This window comes from Macadamia integrifolia, chromosome 6, assembly GCF_013358625.1.
Source record: "Macadamia integrifolia cultivar HAES 741 chromosome 6, SCU_Mint_v3, whole genome shotgun sequence".
Taxonomy (NCBI): Eukaryota; Viridiplantae; Streptophyta; class Magnoliopsida; order Proteales; family Proteaceae; genus Macadamia; species Macadamia integrifolia.
In genome coordinates, this window is record NC_056562.1 from 9,118,665 (window position 1) to 9,124,832 (window position 6,168).

General features: G+C 38.7%; 1 non-coding gene across 1 annotated transcript; it reads left to right on the forward strand.

The window, feature by feature from the left end:
- Window positions 1-3,785: 3,785 nt before the first annotated feature.
- On the forward strand, window positions 3,786-3,892 carry LOC122083009. Its single transcript, XR_006141537.1, has one exon. It is a non-coding gene; the product is annotated as a small nucleolar RNA R71 (small nucleolar RNA).
- The last annotated feature ends 2,276 nt before the right edge of the window (window positions 3,893-6,168 follow it).

The window sequence follows — 6,168 nt, forward strand, 5'->3', positions numbered from 1 at the left end:
TTTAGGTCCAAAATGTCCACCACATGTATGATCATGACAAAAAGATAAGATTAAGTGTTGCTTATAATCAGGCACACAATGTCTGATAATTTGGTCATAACAAACTTTAAAAAGATAAGGATCGTCCTAAAAGAAATGCTTAACTTGGGAAAGTAAACGATACCTATTTTGGGTGGACCAATGATCCGGAGTCACATCTGAAACTAAGAAGTTGACAATGTCAGCAAACCATAGTTCACTGGACACTATAAGTAACTGTTCATCTGGAAAATTCTAGTTGACTGGAGAATCGACAGTTAAGGAATTGAGAAGCTGGGATAAATGGTCTACAACTAAGTTTTCAACTCCCTTCTTATCCCTAATTTTCAAATCAAACTCTTGCAAAAGTAAAATCCACCTAATGAGATGGGTTTTGGCATCCTTCTTCTAAACTAGGTATCTAAGAGCAGAATGATCAATATAGACCACCATATGTGAACCAACTAAGTAAGGCCAAAACTTTTCTAATGCAAACACAATAGCTAAAAATTCTTTTTTAGTGGTTATATAGTTGAGTTGTGCATCATTTAGGATCCTACTAGCATAGTAAATGACAGTGGGTGGTGGACAGATTATCAATCCTTTGACCTAAAATTTCTCATATGGCAAAATCTGAAGCATCACACATCAGTTCAAAAGGTTCAGTCCAAACAGGTGGTTGAACAATGGGTGCATTGGTCAACTCTTTCCTCAATTGCTTGAAGGATTCTAAGCACTCTTTAGAAAACTCAAAAGTTTGATATTTGGCAAGTAGGTAGTGAGAGGGCGGGCTAACTAACTAAAATCCTTGATGAACCTTCTATAGAAGCCTGCATGCCTAGAAAAGATCAAACTTCCTTAACAAATTGGGGAGGTGATAAATTATTAATTAAATCCACTTTGGCACTATCTACCTTAATTTCCTCCTTGGATACTACAAAGCCTAAAATAATATCAGATTTAACCATAAAATGGCATTTCTCCCAATTCAAAACCAATTCTTAGATATGCACCTTTTCAAAACTAGGGAAAGATGGCGAAGACACTCAGAATAGGAATTTCCATGAATAGAAAAGTCATCCATAAATACTTCCAAAAAGTTTTCAACTATATCAGAAAAGATGCTCATCATGTATCATTGGAACATAGCAAGGGCATTACAAAGCCCAAAGGGCATTCGCCTATAAGCAAATGTTCCATATGGGCATGTAAAAGTGGTCTTAAGTTGATCATCTAAAGAAATTGAGATCTGATCAAGAAAACAATAGTATTCATGTCCAGCTAACCACTATAATATCTGATCAATGAATGGCAAAGGAAAGTGGTCCTTCTAGGTTGTCGCATTAAGTTTCTTGTAGTCTATACACACTCTCCACCCTAATTGGACACGGGTTGAAATTAGTTTGTTTTTGGCATTAGGAACTACAGTCACGCCAGACTTCTTAGGCACTACGTGCATTGGGCTTACCCATTGGCTATCAGAAATAAGATAAACTATTCTATGATCTAAGCATTTTAGAATCTCTTTCTCAATGGCTTCCATCATCATAGGGCTAGCTCTTCTTTGAGGTTTCATGCATAGTTTGGAATCCTCTATAAAATGTATATGATGTTGCACAATAGAAGGGCTTATACCCTTGATGTTAGCCATGGTCCAACCTAGGGCTTCCTTATTGTCTTTTAACACTTTGAGTAATTCCTCTTCCTGGTCAGAAGTCAAATCTGAAGAAATTATTACAGGAAGAGTCTAGTCAAGCCCTAGGAAAGCATACCTTAAATTGGATGATAACTCCTTAAGATCTAACTTAGGGGGCTTAACTATAAAAGGTTTGGAAATAAAATTGAAAACGGGTCCTAAGGGCTCCACAGGTGTATGAATACTCAAGACTTCAGAAAAGAAAGTTTCACTATCATCATCCAACTCGTCTATACACTCTTGGAATTTTAAATCAAAATCAATATCAAAGTTGGTAATTAAATCATTAGAAAAATTCAGAAAATCCTCAAGCATATTGATCTCTTCTTCCATATGTTGTTGCTTGCCTATCCTAAACATGTTAAACTCAACAGTTTGGTTGCCAAAAGATAACCTTAGGAAACCATTCCACTAATTGATTAATGCATTACAGGTACCCAGGAATGGTCTTCCTAGAATTATTGGGATCTCATCCTTGGTTGAGAAGGGTTTGGTATCTAACACAATGAAATCAACAGGGAAAATAAATTCTCCCACATTTAATAAGACATCCTCAACCATCCCTTTAGGAATCTTAATAGACCTATCTGCCAACTGAAGAGTAGTTCTAGTGGCTTTCAATTCTCCAAATCCTAGTTGCCTATACACATGGTAAGGCAAAAGATTCACACTTACGCGAAGGTCAAGTAAGGCATGCTCAATATAGGTGTTGCCTATGACACAAACTATGGTAAGGCTCCCTGGATCCTTATACTTGGCTACTATAGGCTGAGCAATTATGGAACTAATGTTACCTGCCAAGAATACATTTTTGGGCATACTCCTGATATGTTTGTGATTACACAAATCTTTCAGGACCTTTGCATAAGCAGGGATCCGGGATATGGCATCTAAAAGAGGGATGCTCACTTCTACCTTTTTGAAGACTTCTAAAGTTTTGTCCATTGAAGCAGTCTTCTTTTTGTTTACCAAGCAATTAGGAAAGGGGATAGGTGGAACATAAGGACTGTTAAGGATTTGCCTTTTTCAGAAGAATCATTTTTTGTTTCCTCAACTAAATCTTCGTTAGTTTCAAAAGAATCTTTAGGTTCATCAGACGAACCTAGAACAATAGCCACACTTGTGTCCTCAACTGAAGGAGAGTTAAGAGGAGTAATAGATAGGGAAGATTTAAGAACACTCTGTTGGTACTCTCTACCACTCCTAAGGCATAAACAACATGACATTGGTTGGAGGCCATTGTTGGGTCTAACCTTGTACCACATTCAGTGATGCATTAGTGGGTGCTTGTGAACTAATAGGCTGATGCCTAGGGTTAGGCTCTAGTTGACTGGGCAAAGTTCCTTTCTCCCTCTCGTGCAAAATTGAGATAACTTGGGTGATTTTTCTCGTAAGATTTTGATGGCTTGTCATGAGAAGGGTCATATTCTTTTCCAAATCACTTACTCGTCTCTCCAATGTTAGTAAAACTAGGGGGTTGCTAATAAGATGATAGGAGAGGGAGCCCAGGGAAAGTATTTGGGGCAAAAGGTTGTTGTGCAAAGGGAGGCCTTTGGGGTCCAAGTCGACCTTGACTATAGAAATTGAAAGGTCCTACTTGGTTACTCTGATTCCAGGAGAAATTTGGGTGATTTCTCCTTCCTGGATTGTAAGTGTTACTATATGGATTATTCTGACATAAAGCAGTCACACTTTCATTGGAGGTGCCCCCAGAGGTGTTGGGGAATTCTTCTATGACATGTCTAGGGGACTGCACCAAGTACATATCATAACCAAATTGACTGATGGTGGCTCTCTAGGAACAATAGCCTCAATCCTTTTGATTAGGCTATCCAAGTGGGTTTCCTTGGCTACTATCCCATCCACAAAATAACCTTTTCCTCCTATGGTTCTTTCACTTTCTTGGCTTGATTCTCACTCACGGGCTTTGTTAGCTAAGTCGGGTAAGAATTTCCATGTCTTTCCTTCATCTGTAAAGGATGTGAATCTCCCAGAGCATATAGACTCTATTATTTTCTTAGTTGGGTGATCAATACCCTCATTAATTATTTGGTATAAATGCCATAAGTCTAGGTCATGGTGAGGGCATTCTTAGAGTAGATCCTTGAATCTCTCCATAAGTTTAGAAAATGACTCATTAGGCTTTTGCCTAAACTAAAGGATATCACTTCTAAGCTTATTGGTCTTATGAGTTAGGAAAAAAATTTTGAGGAAAACAACTATGAATTTTTTATATGTGGTTATGAAATATGTCGGTAACCCATACAACCACTTCTTAGCTTGGTCTTTCAATGCAAAAGTGATGAACATAAGCTTAACAGCATCACCAGAAAGTTGTTGGATCTTAATTAGAATACATACCTCTTCAAATTCCCTAAGAAATAGGTATGCATCCTCAGAGGTCAGCCCATGGAAGTGGGGCAACATAGTGATGAATTGAGATTTGAGCTCAAAATTATTGCCCTGGGCTTGTGGTAGGACTACATTGGAAGGTTGGGCTGTAGCAGGGTAGAACTTATCTTTCAGAGATTTAGGTGGAGGGTTTTGTTGTTGGTCTCCCATATTGAAAGGTTTTAATGAGAATGTTGGTATAAGGTCACTACTTATTGGATCTCTTCTTTCTAACTGATTCTCAGTATTACGTACCCACCTAGCACTCATGCAACAGAAAATTACCCACAACTAGAATAAGACAAGCACAAAAGAATAGAAATTTTTATTTTTTTTTTAGTTTTGATTATTTATTTATTTATTTTTTGGATTTTTGGGAGGTTAACGACAGGGATCCGGGGTTGTTCAATTCCTAAGGTACTTCTACAAGGCGAAACCTATCTTTATCATACTGTGAGGCTTGGCGACCTCCACCGATATAACTATTATTGCAAGTTGTTCTTCTCAAGAATTTAATAAGTGATTAAAGAAAAAGAAAAATAAAACACCCTGATTTATCAAAAGAAAGTAAAAAATAACATGGAACTGTCTCCCCGGGAACGGCGCCAAAAACTTGTTTGAATTTTAAAAGTATCCTCAAGCATACGGATCAGTGTAACTAACGGGTAAAACACAAGGAGAGCAGCCACTATATTTTAAGCTTCTTTTAGTAATGCAAAAGTGTAACTATTGATTATGGTGATCTACTTCTAACTACCGTCCTATCACAAATGCATCAAAAAGCATCTTAATCAACTGTCACACCCCACTCCTGGCAGACCCAACTTGCCATTAGGAATACCGGCGGTGTGAGTAAGACATATACATGTCTTACAACCTACTAGGATCTCTGATAGTAGTACCTTAACATATTCACAATCTCACAACACAAACCAATATAAGCAGTGGAATCAGAGTATTGTAGCAGAATTTATAAATAAAATGGGAAAAACATCTAATGGTAATATAATAGCAATAACTGAGTTATTCTGTTACATTCATCCATGACATATACTATAATCTCAAAAATATACAATTCACAACTATATCCAAAAGTATCAAAAGATGATATACAATCTCACGGTGTGGCGTAAGCACAGTGGTCGCAAGCACAGTTCCGGTCGTGCTCCTCCGCTCCTGGCATCCACCAGTCGCTCACACCATACTCCAACCCAGAAGATACTGGGTCACCCACCATCGGCACCACGATACCTGCATCATCATCTAAAAAAGGGTTTATATGTGGGGTAAGCTTTCCAACTTGCTCAGTGAGGAGTGGGGTCAAGCACATCTAAGGAAGTTAATAGCAGTAATATTTATGATTCATGATTGCGGAAATTAAACACATAGTCCATGATGCTCGTGATGCAGTTCATTTATTTATTATCCACCTAACAATACAAACTAAGTCTGGTAAATGCTACTACACAGCGATACAAACCTTAGCCGTGATTAAAAGCCTGTCGGTCCCCGTATGCAACCGTGGGTCACCCAGCAAACCCCAGATAACCCCCTCCTGGCAGTCACGGTACTAGTAACACATCAGCCACGCCAGACAGGTTCCCGCCTCTGATAACAATCACATCGTACCACAGGAGTGGCACTTCGGAAAGGCTCATCAAACATACCACAATGTGTTATCAAGCACCTCAACCCCTATTAGTAAGGGTTCATAGCATAGGGAGTGATACCTAACCACATATATACTATATGACTTCATAATGATACAATTAGTATGGATTACACGATACCGGAGAGACCTCGGCCACAAAGTTAATCCATCTCCAAATGCAGTCCCGGGTACACGATACCAGAGAGACCTTAGCCACAAAGTGAAACCCGAGACCGTTTACCTAATCTAGTATACAGTTAGCAGTTGAGTATGGACTATGCAACACCGGCAAGACCTCAGCTACAAGGCGTATTCATTTCCAAATGTAGTCCTGGGGTACACGATACCAGCGAGACCTTGGTCACAAAGTGTAACCCGCGACTACAACTAACTCTAATGCACATAATTAATG